The sequence below is a fragment of the Lepidochelys kempii genome, chromosome 11 (genome assembly GCF_965140285.1).
Source record: "Lepidochelys kempii isolate rLepKem1 chromosome 11, rLepKem1.hap1, whole genome shotgun sequence".
NCBI lineage: Eukaryota > Metazoa > Chordata > Testudines > Cheloniidae > Lepidochelys > Lepidochelys kempii.
In genome coordinates this window covers 52,038,567-52,060,528 of record NC_136390.1, presented here as the reverse complement: position 1 = coordinate 52,060,528, position 21,962 = coordinate 52,038,567, and the positions used below count along the sequence as shown (strand labels likewise).

The window sequence follows — 21,962 nt, the reverse complement described above, 5'->3', positions numbered from 1 at the left end:
TTGCCCAACCAATGTTTTATCTGATTTTAGTTTTCACTCCCAATCTTTTTAAATGTCTAGTCAGCACTGAAGAGTCCGCCTGTTTTTCCCCTCATTCTTATCTCCTCCCTCACTTAGCTCATGGATCTTCTCCAAAATATTTTGATATGTAAGAAATATTAGTTCATTATTATGGCTATCAGTGCCTTGTAAATAATCAAGTCCTATGACCAGTGATGATGGTTCCAGCAGCAGTAAAGAAAATATTCAGAGTAAGCACTTGAGGGAGGACAGCAAGGGGTTCCACAGCAAGTAAGATGCTGAGTACAAGAGACCACACAGAGTGTGCACTGAGAGTTGGTCCAACACAGGATAAAAAATCTAGTATTTTTTGCCCTGTCACCAACCCAGCAAAATGGCAAAATTCATTATATTTTTCTCTATTCACTACTAAGTATTATCTTCTTGTTTTAAACCTATTCAGAAAGCCTTCACTGATTTCCAGTGCTGCCCTTTTGTGACACATTGTCAGTATGACTTGAAGTTCTAATCATACTTGGCCAACTTTTACTACAACTTTTGGAGCCAACTACACTGATTTAGAGTGACAGCTAAGGAGGAACATACTAGTAGAAATAATGGAAGGCTAAAAGCATTGTATATGATTTGGGTAGTATCCCTTTAAATAATCTGGGAGCCCTCTAATGAGCCTCTGCGTGACCTCTTCTATGGCAGAAGCCACTAGAACCTAACACAGCAGCAGTGTATAGAAGTAGCTGTGTTTTCTATGTTTTATACAGATAGCAAACATGGTTATTTGGAATCTAATTGTGTCACATACTTTCCACATATTCTTAATGTTGTGTAAAGAGCAAAGACAACACACACCCAGAAGGAAGAGAAATGGTTTATTATATAATTCCTATCATGTAATTTAGTACAGAGTTATTTAGCAAAACAGCTACGATCTCTGAGACAGAAAGGATGAAATTAGGAAATAGAAAACTTAATCTGAATAGAAGGGAGACTGGAAAAGGGCAAATATAGTGCCCATCTATAAAAAGGGAAATAAGGACAACCTGGGGAATTACAGACCAGTTATCTTAACTTTTGTACCCGGAAAGATAATGGAGCAAATAATTAAGCAATCAATTTGCAAACATCTAGAAGATAATAAGGTCATAAGTAACAGTCAGCATGGATTTGTCAAGAACAAATCATGTCAAACCCAGTTGATAGCTTTCTTTGACAGGGTCACAAGCTTTGTGGATAGCAGGAAAGCGATAGACGTGGTATATCTTGACTTTAGTAAAGCTTTTGATACGGTCTCCCATGACCTTTTCATAAACAAACTAGGGAAATGCAACCTAGACGGAACTAGGTGGGTGCATAACTGGTTGGAAAACCATTCCTAGAGAGCATGGGTGGCAGATATCAAAGGCCAGGGCAAGCTAAGCCTCCCCTGACCCAGGCTGTGGCCTTGCCCATGTTCCACCCCCAGGCCCCTCCTCCCTTCCCTGAAGCCAGTGGAGGCTCAGCTCCAGCCGGTTGCCTGGGGAGCTCAGGGAGGCCCGGTGAGGTGCTGCAGCTGGCCTGGGGGTTGGGCCAGAGTCTTGGACAGGCCTGGTGCTGGGGCTGGCTGGAGTGGGCCAACTGGCAGCTTAGGGTGGCTAGGGTGGGTGGGCCGGGGCTCCTCCATCCGTAGGGGAAGGGGGGAACCTCAGGGCTCGGGCAGAAGGGGCAGGGTCGGCGGGTTACCCTCCCCAAAGGGGGAGTTCATCCACCACCCATGCCGGAGAGTAGTTAACAGTGGTTCACTGTCAAGCTGGAAGGGCATAACGAGTGGGATCCTGCAGGGATCAGTTCTGGGTCCGGTTCTGTTCAATATCTTCATCAGTGATTTAGATAATGGCATAGAGAGTACACTTATAAAGTTTGTGGACGATACTGAGCTGGGAGGCATTGCAAGTACTTTGGAGGATACGATTATAATTCAAAACTATCTCAACAAACTGGAGAAATGGTCTGAAGTAAACAGGATGAAATTCAATAAGTACAAATGCAAAGTACTCCACTTAGGAAGTAACAATCAGTGGCACACATACAAAATGGGAAATGACTGCCTAGAAAGGAGTACTGTGGAAAGGGATCTGGGAGTCACAGTAGACCACAAGCGAAATATGAGCCAACAGTGTAACACTGTTGCAAAAAAAGCGAACATCATTCTGGGATGTATTAGCAGGAGAATTGTAAGCAAGACATGAGACGTAATTCTTCCGCTCTACTCCAGGCTGCTTAGGCCTCAGCTGGAGTATTGTGTCCAGTTCTGGGCATCACATTTCAGGAAAGATGTGGACAAATTGGAAAAAGTCCAGAGAAGAGCAACAAAAAATGATTAAAGGTCTAGAAAACATGACCTCTGAGGGAAGATTGAAAAAATTGGGTTTGTTTAGTCTGGAAAAGAGAAGACTGAGAAGGGACATGATAACATTTTTCAAATACATAAGAGGTTGTTACAAGGAGGAGGGAGAAAAATTGTTCTTCTTAACTGCTGAGGATAGGACTAGAAGCAATGGGCTTAAATTGCAGCAAGGGAGGTGTAAGTTGGACATTAGGAAAAACTTCCTAAGTGTCAGAGTAGTTAAGCACTGGAATAAATTGCCTAGGGAGGTTGTGGAATCTCCATCCTTGGAGATTTTTAACAGCAGGTTGGACAAACACCTGTCAGGGACATGGTCCTGCCTTGAGTACAGGGGACTGGACTAGATGACCTTTCGAGGTCCCTTCCAGTCCTATGATTCTGTGATTCTTGACAGTGAGGTCCTTCAGAAGATTATTCCATATGCTATGTGAGTGATAGAGGCCTCATCACTTTGCAACATTCAAAATTAGACGGAACAGCAAACCACTTGTACATATTACTTTAATGAGAGCCCCTGTGTGCTCAGCACCTTTGAAAGTCAGGCCACTTATTTAGGTGCCTAAATAACAAAGATGCCTAAAATTAGGCTCCTATATGCTTAAAATCTCTCTTTGTACATATTATGAGCTTAATTAGGACAGTCAGGCCACACTTGTTGTTGTTTAAAGAGTACTAAGATATCCATATAACTTGGTTGATAGAGATATTTAGCAGCAGTGGCCTGATTCTCCCATTCTCCAGTGGAAGTAACACCACCTAAGTTACACTGTTATAAAGCTGTTCTAAGTAGAAGAAGAATCAATCTGACTATGCCACATTCTGTTCATGGTGCTGTAAAAATGAAATAATGCCAATGATTTCAATGGTGTTACTCTCCCAATTTACACCAGTGTCAATGAAAGAAGAATTTATCCAAGTACTAACCCAGCATGTAGAACTAAGCTACAGACTGTGACCTGCTGGTAAAACATAGAACAACTATTGTAGGGAGTTGAGAAACATGTGATGGAATTTGCTCTTCGCTGTACCAGCCCAGAGAACAGACATGGGAAACAAACTGTGATGGTGAGCAGAAATCTCTAGCATTATTCCATTTCAAAGGGGCACCAAGATCTCTCAAAAGAAGGCTGTGTTTGTATTAAAAGTGCTTGCCATATATGGCAGCTGTGTTTCTGCACCTCTATATCAATATCTCTCAGCAAATTCTGTCATGAATTTCTCAGCTCTCTACAACAGCTGTTCTGTGGTTTACCACCAGAAGGTCACAGTCCATAGCTTCGTCCTACATGCTTGGTCATTACTGGGTGAAATTTTGCTTTTATTTACACTGGTGTAAGTTTGGAGTAACATCACTGAAATTATTCCATTTTGACAATCACTGATGTAAATGGGAGTTACTTTCAACACTTATTTGGGAAGCTGGGAGAGGTTTTTATTTGTCAAATGTGGCAGGATTTTCTAGTGTAGGTCACATTGTAGTAGTCCTAGAGCCTCCTTACACTACCAACAAAAAGCAATCCATAATGGTGTTATCTCCATCATAAAACTATCTCAGTTAAATTTATAACTGAATTACCATACCATAAAATTCTGGTGACTCTAGTACACTTCACATGAAGAACAGAAATAAGTGTTCCTGTAACAGCAAACAAGAAGAATAAGCAAAATATTTTGTGTTTTTAAATCCTCAGGTATTTACCAAAATGTCTAAATATGACACGTGCTTTTTAACTTTGAAATCCCATTGGTTTCTTTAACAAGCTAGAGTGTTTTTTGTTTGTTTAGGTCATCATGTTGGCTACTGTTTTCCAGCTGCTGATAAAGAAGGAGGTGGGTGTGTACTTTTTTTCAGAGTGGAGAGTGCAAGTGTTGTTTGGAATCTGCCTTTGGAAGTTGTTTCATGATTGTTACAAGCAGACAAGATGCACAGGAGAGGTTTTTTCTCAGGCATAACTGTTGCTTTAGTTTTATCCAGGTACTCCTGAACAAGAAATGCTAGTGTTTAATTTTAACTTGGCCCTTCTTATTATCATTAATTTAGTATTGCTGCAATTCTGTAACCCCAAAACATGCCAGAAAGGAAGCCACACTTTCCACTCAATACTTCCCTCAAGAGTTCAGTTATGCTCTGTAAAAAAGGTTCTTTTTGGAGGAAGTTCACCACTAATATTAATAATATGTATAGCACATTATATCTTCAGAGCATGGAATAAACTTTAACTAATTAACTCTCAGAACACCCCTGAGAGGTATGTAATTTAGTACTGTCCCCATTTTATAGATGCTTAAACACAGACACAGAGTGGTTAACTGATTTGCACAAGGGCATATTGTTAATGCCAGAGCCAGGATTGGATATTGGCAGTTTCTAACTCCAAATCTAATGATCAGTCCACAAGACAATGCTGCTTCCCCTTCAAGAATGCTATATTCCCTGCTCAAACTTTGGGTGCTGTGGGTTGCAATACAGGACAAATAACCCTTCTTGATAGTTGCCAGCCGGGTGGCAACCATACATTTCAAACAATCCCTGGAAGTGGTGTGAAGGCAAATGAAGGGTAAGGTGAAGTTGGCATATTGACCCTGAACTTCAGTGAACTTCAGGCTCACTATCTGAAATGTCCAGTGATGTTTCAAATATCAGCTTCAGCCTCTGAGGATTCTCTAGCTATTTGTCCCAGACAAAAACAAACATACCCAAACTGCAAAAGAGCACAGTCACTGACTCAGGGGTTTATTGGTGAACAGAATTACAGTAAAAAATGTGTCATGCTCCTTCTTGAAGAAACTGAAGAGCATACAATAGGATTAATGGGAAAAATAACCACGTCTGACAAACAAATACCTCATGATATGTCTTGTGTTTGAAACAAACAGAAAGGACAAAAAAACCCCACAGCTATTGTTAACACAGCTATTAGTGAACAATTACTGCAGAAACTGCATAGAAGAGTATGATTTTAGAAATAAATATCTTAAACAGAGGGCTTAATGATCCTTTCAAACTTCAAGTGGTGATGATCATTAACAAGTGGATTTTTATTGCAACTCAATTCATTGATCTCCAAAGTATTTTAAGTATCACAATATTCCATAAGCATATATTTATATGTGGATCATCCACTACCGAAATGCATCCACTTCTGTGGTGGAGTGCAACAGCTATTTAACAATAGCCAGCAATATTAAAAATAGTTTAGGATAAGAAGTGAAGAAGAATACTATATCCAATTTGTGCTGTATGTAACCTGTGCCTATTGACTTGTCTTGTGTAGGATACCTTTAAATGGAGTGAAATCCCCTGCCTTGCTGCAGAGTCATTTAGTGTATGTAGATGTAGTCTGCTAGACAAGAAACTCACACTGTGTATTCTCTCTTGGAGGTCTTACTTTTGTTCTTTTACTACAAAAGAAAAGGTAATATAAAAAGTGTATCTGTGTATGGTTGCTCTTTGTGTATGGAAAAAACATAACCTACTCGGGAGAATTTAGGAAGGCAGAATGTAATCTCCTGAATTGGTATTTGGCCAGAATACCAGGGTTAACACTCCTACACTTGCACAAAGAGTCATGGAAACTTTATTGACTACAACTGAAGAGGAGTTTGATTTTATGTCTTATCCACCCCCGAAATCCAATTACCACAATAATGTATTGTAAGTGATATTAGAATGATTTCAGCACTTCTCTGAGAGGATGTTTTGTCGTTAGGAACTTATCATTGTGATTTATAGAAAGAAGGGAAATATGGAGTGGCAGCTTTCACACAGGCAAGTGCTTATCCTGCATTCAAATATACAGAAACTTCAGAGGTGTCTAATCGTGATGTATAGGAGGTAAGGACTGCTAGGCAAATGAACATGAATTTGAGAGAAAGACACTACATACATGTATGATAGCTTGACACTGGAGTAATGATAATCCATTTCTGAAACTGGAATTAAAAAGTAAGGCCTAGGTAGGGCATGCTTTTCAAAAGTGTCTAGTAATTTTGGGTGCCTCATTTTTGGGTGTCCGAGTTGATACCCCTTAAAGTGGCTTGATTCTCAGTGGGTGGATGCTCAGTTCTTTCTGAAAAAATCAGTCCCTTTTAAGGGGTCTCAAGTTGGACACCCAAAAACGAGGTACTCAAAATTAGTAGGCACTTTTGCAAGTCTTCACTATCTGTATTCAGAAAAAACCCTTGGAAATGAAATTGGTCTGGATTATTTAGCTTCAGAGAGCAATTGACATAAAGTACAATATGTTATTATAAAGCAATTCAAATTTAAGAATTAACCTTTCAGACATCTTGAAACTTCAGTTTATGCCTAAGGAACCAGTATTCCATTTTCCTATGAGATTTTTCTTGGTGTTAACTATGGGCCAGATTTTGAGAACCCTTACTCATCTGAGTAGTCCCATTGACTTCAGCAGGTCTGTTGAATAAACAAAGGACAGCAGCTGTCTTTGCTGTTTTGCCAGGCAGGGCAGAAAAAGGTTTTCACGCTCCCGCCCCCATGAGCAACTGGGAGTGGGGGAAGGCTGGCCAATCAGCAGAGCAAAAATGGCCACCTGATCAGAGCAGTGCAACAAACAAACAAACTGAGAAGTGCAGCAATATGGCACCCCACAGAAGCGGGCACCCATGGCCACTGCCGTGCTCACCCATTCCTAAAATTGGCCCTGTGTAAGGGCTACTCACATGAATCAGAGTTTGCAGGATCATGCTCTAACTGAGAATCTAAATCACAGTTTGTGTTCATTAGTTCTTTGGAAGCTCTGAAGGGGAGTGGACAAAATTAGTTTCAATGGCTGATTTAGAACAGGAGAGAAACATCTGTCAGATTCATAAGAAACTTGCTGGCTGAGTTTGGAGTTGGCAGCAGACCCTCTGCAGTTTTGGTATATTAGTTCACAGTTAATAAAAGCTAAACACTTTAATGAACAACTGCACTTATTTTGCTCATACCAGAATTGTGAAAATTAAGACACTTCCCTGAATGTACTGAGAAATCAGTTTTATTTATCATTTGAAATCACATTTGGTATTTCTGAGCATAGTGGAAGCTGCTGCCTACTTGTAAATTAAGGTCATTTGCAAGGGTAGCAATACAGTACAAGAGCTCAGTGAGACCCTGGAAATCAATGTCCCATTTGCTTTGCTAATGATTAATAATCATCAGGGTCCAAATTCTGCTATCCTTACTCATGCCAGTAATCCCACTGAAGTGTCTTTGGTGACTACTGCTTACAAGAGCAAAGTGATTAAGATTTAGCTCTGAATTAACTTTTTGGTTTTAATGTATGATTTCCATAAGGATCATAGAGAGCCCCATCCTGCAAGCCTCATGCAGGCAGAACTCCTGATAGTTTCAACAGAATATAAGGGCAACTGTGGATCTCTGTTTTAGAACATAGTGCTGTATTCTACAGTAATTGTCCCAAACCCTGCAGTAATACTATTTGAAGCTGTAGCATTTTGGATCTTTGTTGTAGAATACAGTGGAGTGGGGGTTTTGTTTGTTATAGATTCAGGTGAGGAATCCACAGTTAAACTCTAAAGAAACAAGATCCATTTCCAGGTTAATATCACTCATACTAGTAAAGAGAAACACAGAGGAAGATAAATACCAGATATGTAGACTGCAGTGTTTTCTCAGTAGGTTGTTTTTCAATCTTTTTCACAAGGCATCAACTGTTGTTTAACCTTACAGGGAAGCAGAAAAACAGGAATGAATTAGGGCTGAGCTCTGGTTTAGATGTACTCATTTTCCTTTAATCACTTGGGTGTTCCACCCTATGAAATCATTAACAAACATCTAGCAGCAAGGACAACACAGAACACTGCACATTAAAGTGATGGAAGATAATGTGGGAGTTGTAAATTGTGCAATAAAATTATACATTAAGAAGAGCCCAGGAGAATCGTTAGGAACTAAAATATAGCTGATTATGTGATAGAGATACTGAGCTTGATTGTAGGGCAACATCTCTATTGTGACAAGTTCCTCCTCTGCCTTGGTGGGTCCTGCACTTATTGGCGGATTTTCTCACCTCAGAGGTTCACAACAGCCCTCAGTTTGGCCACATTTGTGGCTCAAATCTGCTGTTCACTCAGTTAGCCTCATCACTGGCCAGCATGGGGAAAGGAAGAAGAACAATCCCCACAGTCTCTGCTGATCCACCTAGTGGATTGGAGAACAGGCCAGAGACCTTCCCCTCTGGTGGAACCCACAGTCCAGTTCAACTCCTCCGGTATCAAGTAGGGAGTTGGGGGGATGCAGGGAACTCGGGCCCGCCCTGTACTCCGGGTTCCAGCCCAGGGGCCTGTGGATTGCAGCTGTCTACAGTGGCTCCTGTAACAGCTGCATGACAGCTACAACTCCCTGGACTACTTCCCCATGGCCTCCTCCCAACATCTTCTTTATTCTCACAACAGGACCTTCCTCCTGATGTCTGATAATGCTTGAACTTCACAGTCTTCCAGTAGCACGCCTTCTCAATCTCAGATTCTTGAGCCTCTGGCTCCCAGCTCCTCACACGCACACCACAAACTGAAGTGAGCTCCTTTTTAAACCCAGGTGCCCTGATTAGCCTGCCTTAATTGATTCTAGCAGCTTCTTGATTGGCTGCAGGTGTTCTAATCAGCCTGTCTTCCTTAATCGTTTCCAGAAAATTCCTGATTGTTCTGGAACCTTCCCTGTTATCTTACCCAGGAAAAAGGGACCTACTTAACCTGGGGCTAATTTATCTGACTTCGATCACTCTCCTCTAGCCATCTGGCCTGACCCTGCCACACTATTTACATAATATTTAGATTAAGGATGGACAAACCTGCTCAGATAAAAATCAGAACAGATTAGAATCTCTGTTTCAAACTCAACCCTATTCCAAACCTTTTGTGCTTTCAGTTAGGTCCTGATCCAGAGCAGTCAATAGAAATACACCTTCTGACTTGAATGTGCTGTGGTTCAAACCCTAACTAAATCTGTATTTGATATGAGGGTATTTTTACTTGAGTATGGAGATTCCTAACTATATTTAGCTACATTGTAAAATCTACCTTCCATATTGCCATGAGACCCACAAGTTTTCTGATGCACAGAAGAGCACTTTAAAAGAATCTTGTTTCATCGCCTGGGTGTGGTGGATTGAGAAGTTCTGACTCCTGGGTTTCAAGGAAATCTTTAAACAATGCTGTATTTTGTGCTAATAGCTTAATAAAGAGATTACTGCAAAAAGGTAGATGTTTTAAGCAATGTTATCAGCCCCAAAACATATGAGGAACCACGCCATGTGATAGCTTTGTTTCTCTTCCCATTCTCCCTGCAACACTGAAACAACATAAAGTAATGCAAGGCTGTGTACACTTTTGCATTAACAGTACAGTACATTGAAGTCATTGGGGTTCTGTCTATGTGATGCTCCTTGCAGTATCAGGTCCTAATGATAAGAAACCAAAGTTGTTAATAGTTGGTCTTCAGAGTGAAGAATCTAGAAGTTATTTATGAAATAAGCCTGAGGTTGGTATTTAGACCAATATTATATAAAATATTTAATAATGATTTAAAGGAGAAAAGTTGCAAAATCTGCAGATGATTCTATGGGTGCATCTACACCGCAGGTTTTTTTTTTGGCAGCACATATCATGCATACACAAATTGCCCCCCAGGATGGGTATAAGTAGCAGAGAAGATGGTGAGGCATGGATTAAAAATATATAAGCTAATTAATTTTATAAGCATTATCAACATTTTTTCATACTGTAGAGTAAAATAAGGGTAAAAGAATCTAATGCTTCATGATACAGTATAAGTTGATCAGCTGTGGGGGTCAAGAAGGAATTTTTTAGTACCCTGGTCCTCCTTCTGCACAGATACATGCATGTAAAAATATTGAATTTCACAGTTGGCACTAATAGAAGCTTCCGTCTGCTTCTGGAGCATCAGCTATTGATCAGTTCTGGAGCCTGGATGCCAGACTCTATGGACATGTGTTTTGATCCAGTATGACAAATCCTATGCTCCAGTAGCTAATGTTTCTTAAAAGGACAAAAAGTAAAGGAAACAGAAGGGGACAATCCTATATTGTGCCTTGTGGACTTGGGCTGGACCTACATACAGCTAATTCTTAAGTAAATACAATGACATTTTTTAATCACAGTTGTTTCTTTTCACATAAAAAGATTGGCACTTGTTGGCAACACTGTTTTAAATTCATAGTTAATTCTGAGGTTGTCAGTGCACTATACAGAGTGATTCAAAATAACTGGATTCAAATCAGTGTTCTTTTGCAATCCCATTTTGAGGTTAAAGAGTTTGCTTGTTTCTTTTCTTTTTTGTTACTGAAATATTTAATGTGCACTGTTTAGCAACAGAGATATTAAAAATGAAGCCTGGAGGAGTTTTAATCACTCACATTTCTAATGAATCCCTCACTTATTCATATTCAGAAATAAGATTCTATCATACTGTACACAATAGTTCAATTTTCAAATTAGCAATGGAGTGCAGTTTGCTACTTAATTTCTGGTGTTTGGAATAGCTATAAAGCTGGCTTGAAACGGCATTTACCTTATTTCATGCATGGAAAGGTGATCTGGAAAGAAAAGTGATTCACTGATATTTTATTCTATAATTCTTACATTTTTTCATCCAGACAGTAATTTTTTTGTTAATGAAATCATTGCTTACTCATCAGCCTGTATGGTAAATGAATGATTCCATGAGCCAGGTTCATCTTTAGTGTAACTCTATTGAAAATGGTTGAACTCAGTGGTTGAATTTAATTGGATGTTATAACAGGGTTGAATTTTGGTCTGTTGTATTAAAATTATTTTATATTATATTGCATTTTTAAAAATATTTTTCATATATTAAGCAGGCTTCTTATTTTTTGATATTGGAGTTACTGCTCTACATTATTAAGTTGTGAAATAAAACCTCACCCCAGAGAATTAAAAGGAAAATTTAATCTAGCACTGCATCTCTTATGTAGGAATCTTCATTTCCTGGCCTAAACTATTGTGTAGTATTGATGTGCACTGTTGAACAGCTGGTACATTCCATCCCAGAAAGGTTGCATTTTGCTCGTGGATGAAGTGATTCCTATATGCAGATAGATCTAAATTCTGTCCTGAGGTACACCGCCCTGGAGGAGAGGAAGGTGATCAGGAACAATCAACATGGATTCACCAAGGGCAAGTCATGCCTGACCAATCTGATTGCCTTCTATAAGGAGGGAGTGATGGTGGCCAAGAAAGATGTTCACATGCCTAAACACCCAGAGCTGGCAGACAAGAATGTGCTCAACCTCTATGTCATGAAAGCCAGGCAGTCACTGAAATCGCTTGGCTACGTGAAGGAGCAGTTTGCTTGGAGGGGCACTTTTACTGGTATCTGACCAATGAGGGTATCCAGTATTTGCGTGATTATCTTCATCTACCCCCTGAGATTGTGCCTGCCACCCTGCGCCATAGCCGCCCTGAGTCTGGCAGACTGTGGCCCAAAGGTCTGGAAGGTGAATGCCCTGCTTGTCTTACTCGGAGAGACGCTGACAGAGATACCTACAGACACAGTACCGCTCCACTTGGTGCTAACAAAAAGGCTGAGGCTGGTGCTGGAGCAGCTACTGAATTCCAGTTTAGAGTTTGATTCGGTTGTGGACGTGGTCAGCCTCTTCAGTAGAATTCTCTGGTCATGTTTTTGTGTATAATAAAATAGGTGAAAATCTCAAAAAAAAAAAAAGATGAGATAACTGGCTGTGTGGATATGGGGAAAGCGGTGGACGTGCTATAACTTGACTTTACTCAACGGGTAGTGATCAATGGCTCAATGTCTAGTTGGCAGCCGGTATCAAGCAGAGTGCCCCAAGGATCGGTCCTGGGGCTGGTTTTGTTCAACATCTACATTAATGATCTGGATGATGGGATGGATTGCACCCTCAGCAAGTTCAAAGATGACACTAAGCTGTGGGGGACAGGTAGATATGCTGGAGGGTAGGGATAGGATCCAGAGTGACCTGGATAAATTGGAGGATTGGGCTAAAAGAAATCTTATGGGGTTCAACAAGGACAAGTGCAGAGTCCTGACTTAGGACGGAAGAATCCCATGCACTGCTACAAGCTGGTGACTGAATGGTTAAGCGGCAGTTCTGCAGAAAAGGACCTGGGGATTACAGTGGACAAGAAGCTGGATGTGAGTCAACAGTGTGCCCTTGTTCCCAAGAAGGCTAATGGCATATTGGGCTGCATTAGTAGGAGCATTGCCAGCAGATCGAGGGAAGTGATTATTCCCCTGTATTTGGGACTGGTGAGGCCACATCTGGAGTACTGCGTCCAGTTTTGGGTCCCCCACTAGAGAAAGGATGTGGACAAACTGGAGAAAGTCCAGTGGAGGGCAACGAAAATGACTAGGGGGCTGAGGCACATGACTTATGAGGAGAGGCTGAAGGAACTGGGGTTATTTAGTCTGCAGAAGAGAAGAGTTAGGGGGGATTTGACAGCAACCTTCAACTACCTGAAGGGGAGGTTCAAAAGAGGATGGAGCTCGGCTGTTCTCAGTGGTGGCAGATGACAGAACAAGGAGCAATATTCTCAAGTTGCAATGAGGGATGTCTAGGTTGGATATTAGGAAAAACTATTTCACTAGGAGAGTGGTGAAACACTGGAATGGGTTACCTAGGGAAGTGGTGGAATCTCCATCCTTAGAGGTTTTTAAGGCCCAGCTTGACAAAGCCCTGGCTGGGATGATTTAATTGGTACTGCTTTGAGCAGGGAGTTGGACTAGATGACCTCCTGAGGTCTCTTCTAACCCTAATCTTCTGTGGGTATGTCTACACTACGAAATTAGGTCGAATTTATAGATGTCGATTTTTTAGAAAGCGATTTTATACAGTCAATTGTGTGTGTCCCCACTAAGCGCACTAAGTCGGCAGTGTGTGTCCATAGTACCATGGCTAGCATCGACTTTCAGAGCATTGCACTGTGGGTAGCTATCCCACAGTTCCTGCAGTCTCTGCCACCCATTGGAATTCTGGGTTAAACTCTCAAAGCCTGATGGGGCAAAAACATTGTTGCAGGTGGTTTTGGGTACATGTCGTCAGTCGCCCCTCCCTCCGTGAAAGCAACGGCAGACAATCATTTCACGCCTTTTTTCCATGTGGACGCCATACTGCTTTCAGCAGATGGTGCAGAAGGACTGCTAACCATTGTCATCGAACCACCGCTTCCGCTGCAACTTTGCTCTCCTGCTCTTGCCTTGATAGCGAATTTCTCCATGTTGGCTGTCATGGGCTCCCACTTCCGCTGCAACTCTGCTCTCATGAATCCACCTCGCAGGTCCTCTCGTTGTTCTCTATAAATATCTATTCTTGTGGTATCCGTCATCAGCCACTGCTTCCGCTGCAACTCTGCTCTCCTGCAGATGCCATACCACAGCAAGCATGGAGCCCGTTCAGATCACCGCAGCAGTTATGAGCATTGTAAACACCTCGTGTATTATCCTGCAGTACGTTCAGAACCAGAACCTGCAAAATCAGGCGAGGAGGCGACGGCAACGCGGTGACAAGAGTGATGAGGACATGGACACAGACTTCTCTCAAAGCACGGGCCCCGACAATTTGGACATCCTGGTAGCAATGGGGCAGGCTCACGCTGTGGAATGCTGATTCTGGGCCCGGGAAACAAGCACAGACTGGTGGGACCGCAGAGTGTTCCAGGTCTGGGATGAATCCCTGTGGCTACGAAACCTTTGCATGCATAAGGGCACTTTCATGGAACTTTGTGACTTGCTTTCCCCTGCCCTGAAGCGCAGGAATACCAAGATGAGAGCAGCCCTCACAGTTTACAACCGACTGGCGATAGCCCTCTGGGAACTTGCAATGCCAGACAGCTACCGGTCAGTTGGAAATCAATTTGGAGTGGGCAAATCTACTGTGGGGGCTGCTGTGATCCAAGTAGCCAATGCAATCACTGAGCTGCTGCTTTAAAGGGTAGTGACTTTGGGAAATGTGCACGTCATAGTGGATGGCTTTGCTGCAATGGGATTCCCTAACTGTGGTGGGGAGATAGACGGAATGCATATCCCTATCTTGGGACCGGAACACCAAGGCAGCAAGTACATAAACCGAAAGGGGCACTTTTCAATGGTGCTGCACAGACTGGTGGGACCGCAGAGTGTTCCAGGTCTGGGATGAATCCCTGTGGCTACGAAACCTTTGCATGCATAAGGGCACTTTCATGGAACTTTGTGACTTGCTTTCCCCTGCCCTGAAGCGCAGGAATACCAAGATGAGAGCAGCCCTCACAGTTTACAACCGACTGGCGATAGCCCTCTGGGAACTTGCAATGCCAGACAGCTACCGGTCAGTTGGAAATCAATTTGGAGTGGGCAAATCTACTGTGGGGGCTGCTGTGATCCAAGTAGCCAATGCAATCACTGAGCTGCTGCTTTGAAGGGTAGTGACTTTGGGAAATGTGCACGTCATAGTGGATGGCTTTGCTGCAATGGGATTCCCTAACTGTGGTGGGGAGATAGACGGAATGCATATCCCTATCTTGGGACCGGAACACCAAGGCAGCAAGTACATAAACCGAAAGGGGCACTTTTCAATGGTGCTGCAAGCACTGGTGGATCACAAGGGACGTTTCACCAACATCAGTGTGGGATAGCCGGGAAAAGTACATGATGCTCGCATCTTCAGGAACTCTGGTCTGTTTGAACAGTTGCAGGAAAGGTACTTTCCAGACCAGAAAATAACCATTGGGGATGTTGAAATGCCTATGGTTATCTTTGGGGACCCAGCCTACCCCTTAATGCCATGGCTCATGAAGCCATAGACAGGCAGCCTGGACAGTAGTCAAGAGCTGTTCAACTATAGGCTGAGCAAGTGCAGAATGGTGGTAGAATGTGCATTTGGACATTTAAAAGGACGCTGGCGCAGTTTACTGACTTGGTTAAACCTCAGCGAAACCAATATTCCTATTGTTATTACTGCTTGCTGTGTGCTCCATAATATCTGTGAGAGTAAGGGGGAGACGTTTATAGCGGGGTGGGAGGTTGAAGCAAATCGCCTGGCAACTGATTACACACAGCCAGACACCAGGGCAGTTAGAAGAGCACAGGAGGGCGTGCTGTGCATCAGAGAAGCTTTGAAAATCCGGTTTCATGACTGGCCAGGGTACAGTGTGACATTTCTGTTTGTTTCTCCTTGATGAAAACTTGGTTCACTCTACTTCCCTGTAAGCCATCCGACCTCCCCTCCCCCCTTCGATCACCACTTGCAGAGGCAATAAAGTCATTGTTGTTTCAAACTTATGCATTCTTTATTAATTCGTCACACAAATAGGGAGATAACTGCTAAGGTGGCCCAGGAGGGGTGGGGGAGGAGGGAAGCACCAGGTGGGGTGGTGGAGGAGGGGAGGACAAAGCCACACTGTACTTCAAAACTAACTGAATGCCAGCCTTCTGTTGCTTGGGCAGTCCTCTGGGGTGGAGTGGTTGGGTGCCCGGAGCTGCCACCCCGCCCTCCGCTGCCGCATTCTTAAACATCTGGGCGAGGAGGCTATAGAACTTGGGGAGGAGGGTGGTTGGTTACATAGGGGCTACAGTGGCGGTCTGTGCTCCTGCTGCCTTTCCTACAGCACAACCATACGCCGGAGCATATCAGTTTGATCCTTCAGTAGCCTCCGCATTGCATCCTGCCTTCTCTCATCACGCTGCCGCCACCTATCATCTTGATCCCGCCACCTCTCCTCTTGCTCTTGCCACCTCTCCTCTAGTGCCTCGTGTTCATTTTGTGCTTTCCTGGATTCTGACATTGCTTGCCTCCATGCATTCTGCTGAGCTCTTTCAGTGCAGGAGGACTGCATGACCTCAGAGAACATTTCATCATGAGTGCATTTTTTTCACCTTCTTATCTGTGCTAGCCTCTGGAACAGAGATGATAGGGGAAGCGTTGAAACATTTGCAGCTGTGGGAGGAAGAAAAGGGAGAGTAGTATTTAAAAAGACACATTTTAGAGAACAATGGGTAGACTCTTTCACAGTGAACCAAGCTGTTAACATTACATAACACATGTACTTTCGGTACAAGTTTGCGCCCCCCCCAATTCTCTGGGATGATCGCTTCACCCCTCCCCCCACTGTGTGGCTAACAGCGGGGATGATTTCAGCCACAGGCAAACAGCCCAGCAGGAATGGCCACCTCTGAATGTCCCCTGAATAAAATTCCCCGATTTCAACCAGGTGACCATGAATGATATCACTCTCCTGAGTATAATACAGAGAGATAAAGAACAGATGTTGCTTGAATGCCAGCAAACACTGGGACCATACGCTGCCATGCTTTCTTATGCAATGATTCCAGACTACGTGCTACTGGCCTGGCCTGGTAAAGTGTCCTACCATGGAGGATGGAATAAGGCTGCCCTCCCCAGAAACCTTTTGCAAAGGCTTTGGGAGTACCTCCAGGAGAGCTTAATTGAGATGTCCCTGGAGGATTTCCACTCCATCCCCAGGCACGTTAACAGACTTTTCCAATAGTTGTACTGGCTGCGAATGCATCCCAAGTCTTCAGGGCAAATTAATCATTAAACATGCTTGCTTTTAAACCATGTATTATATTTACAAAGGTACACTCACCAGAGGTGTCTTCTCCACTTTCCAGGTCCGGGAGCCCACCTTGGGAGGGTTGGGAGGGTATTGGCTCCAGGGTGATAAACAGTTCCTGGCTGTCGGGGAGAACGGTTTCATCCTCCTCATCATCATCTTCCTCATCCCCCAAATCCTCATCCCTGTTGTGTGAGACCCCTCCCCACGTATAGGGGTGGGGTAGTGGTAGGGGCACAACCTAGAATTGCATGCAGCTCGTCATAGAAGCGGCATGTCTGGGGGTCTGACCCGGAGCGGCCGTTTGCCTCTTTTGATTTTTGGAAGGCTTGCCTGAGCTCCTTAAGTTTCACACGGCACTGCTGTGGGTCTCTGTTCTAGCCTCTGTCCTTCATGCCCTTGGAGATTTTTTCACATATTTTGGCATTTCATCTTTTGGAACAGAGTTCTGATAGCACAGATTCATCTCCCCATACAGCGATCAGATCCAGTACCTCCCATTCGGTCCATGCTGGAGCTCTTTTGCGATTCTGGGACTGCATGGTCACCTGTGCCCATGAGCTGTGCATGGTGACCTCTGCTGATGACCTCGCCACGTTGGCCAAACAGGAAATTAAATTCAAAAGTTCCCGGTACTTTCCTGTGTACCTGGCTAGTGCATCTGAATTGAAAGTGCTGTCCAGAGCGGTCACAATGGAGCACTCTGGGATAGCTCCTGGAGGCCAATACTGTCGAATTGCATCCACACTACTCCAAATTCGACCCAGCGATGTCGATTTCAGCACTAATCCCCTCGTCAGGGAGGAGTACAGAAATCGATTTTAAGAGCCCTTTAAGTTGACAAAAATGGCTTCGTCGTGTGGACAGGTGCAGGGTTAAATTGATCTAACACCGCTAAGTTTGACCTAAACTCATAGCCCTGGTCTACACTAGGACTTTAGGTCGAATTTAGCAGCGTTAAATCGATGTAAACCTGCACCCATCCACACGATGAAGCCCTTTTTTTCCACTTAAAGGGCTCTTAAAATCGATTTCCTTACTCCACCCCTGACAAGTGGATTAGCGCTTAAATGGGCCTTGCCGGGTCGAATTTGGGGTACTGTGGACACAATTCAACGGTATTGGCCTCCGGGAGCTATCCCAGAGTGCTCTATTGTGACCGCTCTGGACAGCACTCTCAACTCAGTTGCACTGACCAGGTAGACAGGAAAAGAACCGCGAACTGAATCTCATTTCCTGTTTGGCCAGCGTGGCAAACTGCAGGTGACCATGCAGAGCTCATCAGCACAGGTGACCATGATGGAGGCCCAGAATCGCAAAACAGCTCCAGCATGGACTGAACGGGAGGTACGGGATCTGATCGCTGTATGGGGAGAGGAATCTGTGCTATCAGAACTCCGTTCCAGTTTTCGAAATGCCAAAACCTTTGTCAAAATCTCCCAGGGCATGAAGGACAGAGGTCATAACAGGGATCCGAAGCAGTGCCGCGTGAAACTTAAGGAGCTGAGGCAAGCCTACCAGAAAACCAGAGAGGCGAACGGCTGCTCCGGGTCAGAGCCCCAAACATGCCGCTTCTATGATGAGCTGCATGCCATTTTAGGGGGTTCAGCCACCACTACCCCAGCCGTGTTGTTTGACTCCTTCAATGGAGATGGAGGCAACACGGAAGCAGGTTTTGGGGACGAAGAAGATGATGATGATGATGAGGTTGTAGATAGCTCACAGCAAGCAAGCGGAGAAACCAGTTTTCCCGACAGCCAGGAACTGTTTCTCACCCTGGACCTGGAGCCAGTACCCCCTGAACCCACCCAAGGCTGCCTCCTGGACCCGCCAGGTGGAGAAGGGACCTCCGGTGAGTGTACCTTTTAAAATACTATACATGGTTTAAAAGCAAGCATGTGAAAGGATTAATTTGCCCTGGCATTCGCGGCTCTCCTGGATGTACTCCCAAAGCCTTTGCAAAAGGTTTCTGGGGAGGGCAGCCTTATTGCGTTCTTCATGGTAGGACACTTTACCACTCCAGGCCAGTAACACGTACTCGGGAATCATTGTACAACAAAGCATTGCAGTGTATGTTTGCTGGCGTTCAAACAACATCCGTTCTTTATCTCTCTGCGTTATCCTCAGGAGAGTGAGATATCATTCATGGTCACCTGATTGAAATAGGGTGCTTTTCTTCAGGGGACACTCAGAGGAGCCGTTCCTGCTGGGCTGTTCGCCTGTGGCTGAACAGAAATGTTCCCCGCTGTTAGCCACAGGGAGGAGGGAGGGTTGAGGGGTAGCCACGCGGTGGGGGGAGGCAAAATGCGACCTTGTAACGAAAGAACATGTGCTATGTATACAAGGTTAACAGCAAGGTTTACCCTGAAAAAGTGTAGCCACTGTTTTATAAAAGGTGTCTTTTTAAATACCACTGTCCCTTTTTTTTCTCCACCAGCTGCATGTGTTTCAATGATCACAGGATCTTCTCCTTCCCAGAGGCTAGTGAAGATTAGAAAGAAAAAAAAACGCACTCGTGATGAAATGTTCTCTGAGCTCATGCTGTCCTCCCACACTGACAGAGCACAGACGAATGCATGGAGGCAAATAATGTCAGAGTGCAGAAAAGCACAAAATGACCGGGAGGAGAGGTGGCAGGTTGAAGAGAGTAAGTGGCGGGCTGAAGAGAGTAAGTGGCAGGCTGAAGACAGGGCTGAAGCTCAAATGTGGCGGCAGCGTGATGAGAGGAGGCAGGATTCAATGCTGAGGCTGCTGGAGGATCAAACCAGTATGCTCCAGTGTATGGTTGAGCTGCAGCAAAGGCAGCTGGAGCACAGACTGCCACTACAGCCCCTGTGTAACCAACCACCCTCCTCCCCAAGTTCCATAGCCTCCACACCCAGATGCCCAAGAACGCAGTGGGGGGGGGGGGGCACAGGCCAACCAGCCACTCCGCCACAGAGGACTGCCCAAAAAAAAGAAGGCTGGCATTCAATAAATTTTAAAGTTGTAAACTTTTAAAGTGCTGTGTGGCATTTTCCTTCCCTCCTCCACCACCCCTCCTGGGCTACTTGGTAATCATCCCCCTATTTGTGTGATGAATGAATAAAGAATGCATGAATGTGAAGCAACAATGACTTTATTGCCTCTGCAAGCGGTGATCGAAGGGAGGAGGGGAGGGTGGTTAGCTTACAGGGAAGTAGAGTGAACCAAGGGGCGGGGGGTTTCATCAAGGAGAAACAAACAGAACTTTCACACCGTAGCCTGGCCAGTCATGAAACTGGTCTTCAAAGCTTCTCTGATGCGCACCACGCCCTCCTGTGCTCTTCTAACCGCCCTGGTGTCTGGCTGCGCGTAACCAGCAGCCAGGCGATTTGCCTCAACCTCCCACCCTGCCATAAATGTCTCCCGCTTACTCTCACAGATATTGTGGAGCACACAGCAAGCAGTAGTAACAGTGGGAATATTGGTTTCGCTGAGGTCTAAGCAAGTCAGTAAACTGCGCCAGCGCGCCTTTAAACGTCCAAATGCACATTCTACCACCATTCTGCACTTGCTCAGCCTGTAGTTGAACACCTCCTGACTACTGTCCAGGCTGCCTGTGTACGGCTTCATGAGCCATGGCATTAACGGGTAGGCTGGGTCCCCAAGGATAACTATAGGCATTTCAACATCCCCAACAGTTATTTTCTGGTCTGGGAATAAAGTCCCTTCCTGCAGCTTTTGAAACAAACCAGAGTTCCTGAAGACGCGAGCATCATGTACCTCTTCCAGCCATCCCACGTTGATGTTGGTGAAACGTCCCTTGTGATCCACCAGAGCTTACAGCACTATTGAAAAGTACCCCTTGTGGTTTATGTACTCACGGGCTTGGTGCTCCGGTGCCAAGATAGGGATATGGGTTCCATCTATGGCCCCACCACAGTTAGGGAATCCCATTGCAGCAAAGCCATCCACTATGACCTGCACATTTCCCAGGGTCATACCCTTGATATCAGCAGATTTTGGCTTGCGTGGGCTACTTGCATCACAGCAGCCCCCACAGTAGATTTGCCCACTCCAAATTGATTCCCAACTGACCGGTAGCTGTCTGGCGTTGCAAGCTTCCAGAAGGGCTATCGCCACTCGCTTCTCAACTGTGAGGGCTGCTCTCATCTTGGTATTCCTGCACTTCAGGGCAGGGGCAAGGAAGTCACAAAGTTCCATGAAAGTGCCATTACGCATGCAAAAGTTTCGCAGCCACTGGGAATCATCCCAGACCTGCCACACTATGCGGTCCCACCACTCTGTGCTTGTTTCCCGAGCCCAGAATCAGTGTTCCACAGCATGAACCTGCCCCATTAGCACCATGATGCATGCACTGCCAGGGCCCATGCTTTCAGAGAAATCTGTGTCCATGTTCTGATCACTCACGCAACTGCGCTGACGTCGCCTCCTCGCCCTGTATCGCTCTGCCAGGTTCTGGTGCTGCATATACTGCTGGATAATGCGTGTGGTGTTTAATGTGCTCCTAATTGCCAAAGTGAGCTGAGCAGCCTTCATGCTTGCCTTGGTATGGTGTCCGCACAGAAAAAAGGCGCGGAACGATTGTCTGCCGTTGCTCTGACAGAGGGAGGGGTGACTGATGACACGGCTTACAGGGTTGGCTTAAAGGGAATTAAAATCAACAAAGAGGGTGGCTTTACATCAAGGAGTATTTCAGGCAGGACTTCATGGAGGGTTCCAATAAGAAATGGTGCACCTAAGTAATTGTTCTTATTGGAACAAGCAGGTTGGTCTAGCCTCTGATTGATACATGGCTAGATTTATCTTGCTGCACCTTCTCTGTGAGTGACTGCAGTGTGACCTAGAGGAATGAGTCCCCTAGACGGCGGAGGGGGGAAGCAAATGAGTACAAAACAAATCTGGTCTATTTCTTGTTTTGATACACTCCATCTATCTTTTACATCTTTGGCTGGCAGCAGAGGGTGCAGAAGGACTGCATGCCATCCAC

General features: G+C 44.6%; 1 long non-coding RNA gene across 5 annotated transcripts in view; it reads right to left on the bottom strand.

The window, feature by feature from the left end:
- LOC140895735 (uncharacterized) overlaps positions 1-21,962 on the bottom strand; it is a 69,620-nt gene that overhangs the window by 4,960 nt on the left and 42,698 nt on the right. For all 5 annotated transcript variants that reach the window (XR_013634428.1, XR_013634429.1, XR_013634430.1 and 2 more), the window contains one exon: positions 8,014-8,089. This is a non-coding gene — a long non-coding RNA (uncharacterized LOC140895735). The remainder of the gene's footprint in view (positions 1-8,013; positions 8,090-21,962) is intronic.